Raw genomic sequence first — 7,288 nt, 5'->3', positions numbered from 1 at the left:
AGGCCATGGCTGGAATTGTGCATGGTGTGTGATGTCAGTGTTGTTGTACTCCTTTACATTACTTCACTGACAATTCTTCATGGGTGCTTTTATTCTTGAGAGCACTATGAGTATCACTATGTAAATTTACAGTGCAGCACAGAGCATTTGCTGCAGAAAATGCAAACTTGTCCGCATACAGGGGGACAGACTCTTCTAAAAATAGAAGAGGAATCACCTCCAGTGGGCAGTTCATGAAGCTGTTCCTGGGATGGGTCTCTTCTCTCTCACTGCTCACTATAGGAGAAGCCCAACAAAGTCCAAATGCTTGATTTTTGAATGGTTACACTTAAACACTTTAGTGCTATTCTTGGCTATACTCACCAGCCAGCAGTCCTAATATCTATTGCTGCAAAAAGATCCGCTATACATTTTTTCACACTTTAGAGCCCAATACAGAATGTTTAGAGCATCTCATGCAAACACCTTTGTATTGGTATTTTGATAAAACTAAAGAAATACTTCAGATAAATAAACTGTATGTCTAGCATGAATATTCGTGTTGGATGACGTTACAAACACAGTGTAATTCCATAAAACAGTGGCCTTTGCTGTGTTTAGCTAATTGTTATTTGGGGTTTCTTTCTTAATTGGTAGCAAAAGTGGAATTATATTTATGTCAACAAAGCAAACAGATTTGTATGTCTTTTAGTAGAAGACAGAAGTACAAAAATTTTGATAGAAAAGAAGGAAAAAAAGTCTCGCTAAGGTAGTATATTTTTATGCGTCTGAAGGTGCAATCTCATTTTGTAAAGAAAATAGATTGTGAGTATATCATGGGGTCTTGTGCAGCAGGTGGTAAGCTGGCTTTTTTCTAACGTGACTTAGATAGAATCCTTGAATAGCCGTTTAGCACCTTCCAGATGGCAAGACAAAGAAAACTACTTTAAAACGACGTGTTCCCCACAACAGGTGAGCTAAAGAAGAGGAAAAAAAAAGGAAGGATTTAAATAAAGTTTGTCACTTATATTAAATACAACATATCACTTGCGGACATATGCCAAAGAAGATTAAATATACTTGCTTTTTTTTTCCTTGAGACTCTCTTCAGATTTTACTTTGTTCTCCTGCATCTTTATTCTTGCTGAATGTCAGCAGCTTCTTCAGAGAAACTATAGACAAACATTTACTGAAAGTCTGCAAGACAAACTAACTTCTAATTTTTGCTCTGTCTTCTCCTCTTAAAGGATTTAGGAAGATGCAGAACTAAGTCAATACAATGCTAGAAATGCTGAGAAGTTAATTGAAAAGGAACTAAATAAATATTTTAAAACTGATGTTGTTTAGATAGATGGGCTTCTTTCTGGTTCATCTAATCAGTGAGTGAATCATAGGAAAGACCTAGTGAGTACACACATAACATTCTTGCAAGATGATTAAAGACTCCTTATCCAAGTACATTGAAATTCAGTTAATTACAATTAGGAGATAATGCGTATCCATTCTAGGCAGCAAAAGTATTCTTCCATTACTCTTCTGTATTGTTTTTTCTTAAATCTAAAGAAACTAGTGATTAAAAGAGATCAGTCTTGACAAGTGCTGACGTCCATGGCAATGAAAACCTTAAAATTGAAGACTAAAATAATTTGGAAGGAAAGGAAAATCCTCAGTGCTTGGAGAACTAGAAATGAACAGCTGAAGTTTCAGGATCAATGTTAATTGTTATATAGCATTCTCTTGGCTTAATTTTCCCATCTAAGAGAACTCTCTAGTTGGCATTCGCAAGAATTCCTCGCTGAGTATAAAAATTGTAGTCCTAAGGCATTTTATTTTGATGATGATATAATCTTTTAGCCTACTCCAAGTGTCAGGGAAATCTCAAGCTTAGGTTATTTTAATAATTTATCTTTGTCTTCTATTCAGTGTTTGAGTCTGTGGATAGTGTCATCAGAGTGATTCTGATCAGGTACACATAGTTGGGTGTGAGGCAGAAGACACTGACATATGAGACCTTGAAATAATCATATAGATTGTGTCAGTTTATCCTCTTAGGCAGACGGAGAAGTTGGACATGTTGCAGAAAACCTTGAAAATGAATATTAATGATGTGCTTTGCAAGACTCTGGCCTTATACATGGGGAAAAAAAGGAAAAAAAAAAAAGCAGATTGGCTGGAAACTACCTATTGTTGCACAGCCAGCTGTGTTTCACTGGGTTCTCCCCTGATAATGCTCATGAGAATATACTATTTCCAGAGCTTCAGCTTTTGCTGGATTTGTAGGAATATTCTCATTATCTCTGCTGTTACTTACCTTCTTCTACTCTGGCAACAACACACCAAAATGAAAAGTGTGCTTTGCATAAATCTCAAATGCATTCCACTCAATTCTAGAAACGTTTATCTGAGCTAGGCAGAAAGCACGCACAAGAAAGTAATAATCTCAGTAGGGTTTCCTGAAATCAGGCAGCTTTGTAAGAAGTAACAAATCCTAATTAATCTGTTTCTGGGAGATTTTGGAAATGCCTCTATTATACTACTATTTCTACTCTATTATAGTAGAAATTAACATACTTTAGCATGAAGAATGTAACAAAGTCAGTTGCATCTGTACTTTATGTTTTGATTAAATGTAATATGTATTTGTTTTTAAAATAGTAATCTCATTCTGGCTCTATGTAGCAGAACACCCCCAAAAAAAGAATTTGAGGATTGCTAGGTATCAAAAAATTACATATTTTAGCCATCTAGAACCATTTTTCACACTTAATTTCCAGCTCCTGAATATGGATGAATAAATACTTTGAATTGTTATGAATTATTCATAATATTGAATTTGTGAACTTAAATACTTATTGCAATTTATAAATTGAATAAATGTAACTTTAACTGCGTGCAAAAATTTATAACTAGAATTTTTGAAGTCTGTAAGACTTGACTTATTCAAAGGTGAAAATATAATGAATGGTACAGTGATTTGCAGAAGATGGAAGAATGGTCTTTTGGTTAAATGCAGTTCTGAGCTGTGGATTCTGTCACTGACTTTGCTGCATAGTTGCTCTCTAATGATGGACATGCCCTTTAACGAGCTTTTCAGTGTTGCTCACCAAAGTGGCATTTGGTTGCCTACAGCAGGCAGCTAATGCCGTTTTAGATGCCCAACCTAACCTCTAGCTGGCACTTCAGAAGGGAATTAATATCCTGTAGACCTTTTGGCATATTCTTCAAATCTGTGAAGATATCTTGAGACACAAAAACATCTAAAATAAGTCTCAGGGCTTATATTTGGACATCTGAGTTACTTCTCAGTTTTGTCTTGTTTTTCTCTTTTTTTTCTCTAGGTGTGGAACCTGAATCCATAGTCTCTTTTTCTAGATGCCTAACCTGATTTGAGGAAATGCAGAATATGCACAGTTGCAGTGGAAGCTGATGGTCACAGTGAGTCATATATTTATTCCTTCTCTGACTTGTCTGTGTGTGCCCTCTTAGTTTTAGTTCCCATGCCTATTTCAGGGTAGTTTCTATGATTCTTAGGTCAAGTGCACTGTGTGCTGTTCTGGTGTAATGAGTCTGACCATTTTTTAATACATGCAGTAAGTTTCTATGGAGATCTGCAGGTAATGATGACTATGACAAGGCAGGCATCCTGGTGGGGGTCTGTTATAGACCGCCTAACCAGGATGAAGAGACAGATGAGGCGTTCTATGAACAACTGGCATAAGTTGCGCGATTGCCTGCCCTTGTCCTCATGGGGGACTTCAGCTTCCCCAATATATGCTGGGAATACAACGCGGTGCAGAAGAAGCAGTCTAGGAGATTTCTAGAGTGTATGGAAGATAACTTCCTTCTGCAGCTGGTGAGAGAACCTACAAGGAGAGGTGCCCTGCTAGACCTGCTGTTCACAAACAGGGAAGGTCTGGTGGGAGATGTGGAAGTAGGGGGCTGCTTTGGACAGAGCGACCATGAAATGGTAGAGTTCTCAATTCTTGGTGGAACCAGGAGAGGGGACAGCAAAACTGCTACCTTGGACTTTCAGAGGGCAGACTTCGAATTGTTTAGGAGACTGGTAGGGAGGGTCCCTTGGGATTCAGTCTTGGAGGGTAAAGGGGTCCAGGAAGGCTGGTTGCTCCTCAAGAAGGAAGTCCTGAAGGCGCAGGAACAGGCTGTCCCCCTGAGCCGCAAGATGAGCTGGTGGGGAAGGAGACTGGCATGGATGAACAGAGAGCTTTTCTGAGGATCCAGGAGAAAAAGAGAATCTACCTCCTGTGGAAGAAGGGACAGGCAACTCGGAAGGAGTACAAAGAAGTTGTCAGGATGTGCAGGGAGAAAATTAGAAAGGCAAAGGCCCAGCTCGAACTCAGCTTGGCTGCTGGGATAAAAGGGAACAAGAAAATCTTTTACAAATGTATTAAAAGTAAGAGGAGGACCAAGGAGAATCCCCATTCTTTACTGGTTGCATCGGGGAATGTGGCCACTGAGGACAACGAAAAGGGTGAGGTTCTCAGTGCCTTCTTTACATCTGTCTTTAAAAGTCAGACCAGTTATCCTCAGAGTACTCTACTCTCTGACCTGGAAGTCTCGGATGGGGAGTGGAATAAACCCCCCTCGATTCAGGAGGAAACTGTCAGAGACCTACTACTCCACCTGGACTGCCACAAGTCCATGGGGCCGGATGAGATCCACCCGAGAGTACTGAGGAAGCTGGTGGAGGAGATAGCCAAGCCACTTTTCATCATCAATCAGCATTCCTGGTCAACTGGAGAGGTCCCAGAAGACTGGAGACTTGCCAATGTGACTCCCATCTACAAGAAAGGTCGTAAGGAGGATCCAGGGAACTACAGGCCTGTCAGCCTGACCTCGGTGCCAGGGAAGGTTATGAAACAGATTGTCCTGAAGGAGATCACGTGACATTTGCAAGACAACTGGGGATCAGGCCCAGCCAGCATGGGTTTGTGAAGGGCAGGTCCTGCTTGACCAACCTGATCTCCTTCTATGATCGAGTGACCCGTCTGGTGGATGAGGGAAAGGCTGTTGATGTGGTCTACCTAGACTTCAGCAAAGCCTTTGACACTGTCTCCCACAGTATTCTCCTGGAGAAACTGGCAGCCTGTGGCTTGGACAGGTACACCGTTTTCTGGGTAAGGAGCTGGCTAGAGGGCCGGGCCCAGAGAGTGGTGGTGAATGGAGTTAAATCCAGCTGGCGACCGGTCATGAGTGGTGTTCCCCAGGGGTCGGTGCCGGGGCCTGTCGTGTTCAGTATCTTTACTGATGACCTGGATGAGGGCATTGAGAGCACCCTCAGTAAGTTTGCAGATGACACCAAGCTGGCAGGAAGTGTAGATCTGCCTGGGGGTAGAGAGGCCCTACAGAGAGATCTGGACAGGCTGGGTCTCTGGGCTGAAGCCAATGGGATGAGGTTCAACAAGACCAAGTGCCGCGTCCTGCACTTTGGCCACAACAATCCCCAGCAATGCTTCAGGCCTGGGGCAGAGTGGCTGGAAGACTGTGTAGAGGAAACAGACCTGGGGGTGTTGGTCGATGCTGGGCTGAGCATGAGCCAGCAGTGTGCCCAGGTGGCCAAGAAGGCCAATGGCATCCTGGCTTGTATCAGAAATAGTGATGCCAGTAGGAGTAGGGAAGTCATTGTCCCTCTGTACTCAGCACTAGTGAGGCCGCACCTCGAGTTCAGTCCAGTTTTGGGCCCCTCACTGCAAGAAACACATTGAGGCCCTGGACCGTTTTCAGAGGAGGGTGATGAAGCTGGTGAGGGGTCTGGAGCACAGGCCTTATGAGGAGCGGCTGAGAGAGCTGGGATTGTTCAGTGTGGAGAAGAGGAGGCTCAGGGGAGACCTTATCGCTCTCTATAACTACCTGAAGGGAGGTTGTAGTGAGCTGGGGGTCGGCCTCTTCTCTCTTGTAACTAGTGACAGGACGAAGGGGAATGGCCTCAAGTTGCGCCAGGGGAGATTTAGGCTGGACATTAGGAAACATTACTTTTCTGAAAGAGTGGTCAGGTGCTGGAATGGGCTGCCCAGGAAGGTGGTGGAGTCACTGTCCCTGAAGGTGTTCAAGAAACATTTAGATACAGCGTTGAGAGACATGGTTTAGTGGGATTATTGGTGGTGTGTGGATGGTTGGACTGGATGATCTTGTAGGTCTTTTCCAACCTAGCTAATTCTATGGTTCTATATTCTCTATATTTATGGTCATCTATATTGACCAATGAAGAGAAAAAAGATACTGAATATTGTTTAAGCACCTAAAAATAGTCACTGAACAAATTAAAAAATAGTAAGTCTATGCCCATGCCTGTTTTAACTAGAGGTCTTTTACATGATGGCATATTAGATAAACTTAGTATTTCAGAAACATTTATTTTGTACTTCAGTGAATGTCCAGCTGTTCAAGACCAATCTGAACCACTGTGTATTTCAAGATGGTCCATATAAAAGCCATGAATTTTGTTCAGTGTGTTATTGAGCTTTGACTTTCTGGACAAAACTGATTCTGTGAGTTGATTGGCGAAAAGTTACAATTTTGCAGCTCATAGTTTGGGTACTGCTTCTAAACAGCCCTTTAGGTATGTGCTGAACTTTTTTCTCAGTTTCCCACTTTCTTCATATTTTTCTCTACATTCCCTGCAAAGAATAAGTACATTTTTTTCTTGGGATGAACATCTATGGAAATGGTATGCTCACATCTGATTGAAGAGAAGCTGTTATTCCATATTATGAATGTAAAATATGCCACAGCTTGTTAAATGATTAGAAAAATCGATGGTCAAACCTTAAAAGGCACACACCAAACTAGTGGGAATTTTCAGCCTTCATCATTTTGTTCCAAAGCCCTGATATATGCTATGGAAATTATAACACAGCCCCTTTGCCCTTTCAGCAGTGTTTGAAGATTAGTAAGTGCTTGTAAAGTGCTTGAGTAATACTATAATGATGAGTACTCCAGAGAAAAACATTAATAAACTGATAACATTCTCTTTAGTGCAGTGTTCAGGAAGGAAACCATAAACAAGATTCATTATACACAGGGACTGATGGGCATTCAGCAAAACATGCTGTTTACTACTGATCGCTATCCTTTTCATGTACTGATTGTGGAAAAACATACCTATCTGTGCAGCTCAAGTCTCTGTCACTGGCCATAGCACATAGAGGGCTGAACTTTTTCCTCATGCTGCCATGGCTTCCCACTTTCCCTTTTCCATAGGTCTCATACAGAGATAACATTTACTCTCCTCACAGAGTTGTCTCTGATGACATATGTAAACAGTCTGGGAATCCTTTGATGGAAATCAGCA

The sequence above is a fragment of the Numida meleagris genome, chromosome 2, assembly GCF_002078875.1.
Source record: "Numida meleagris isolate 19003 breed g44 Domestic line chromosome 2, NumMel1.0, whole genome shotgun sequence".
Taxonomy (NCBI): Eukaryota; Metazoa; Chordata; class Aves; order Galliformes; family Numididae; genus Numida; species Numida meleagris.
This window is presented reverse-complemented; position numbering follows the sequence as displayed.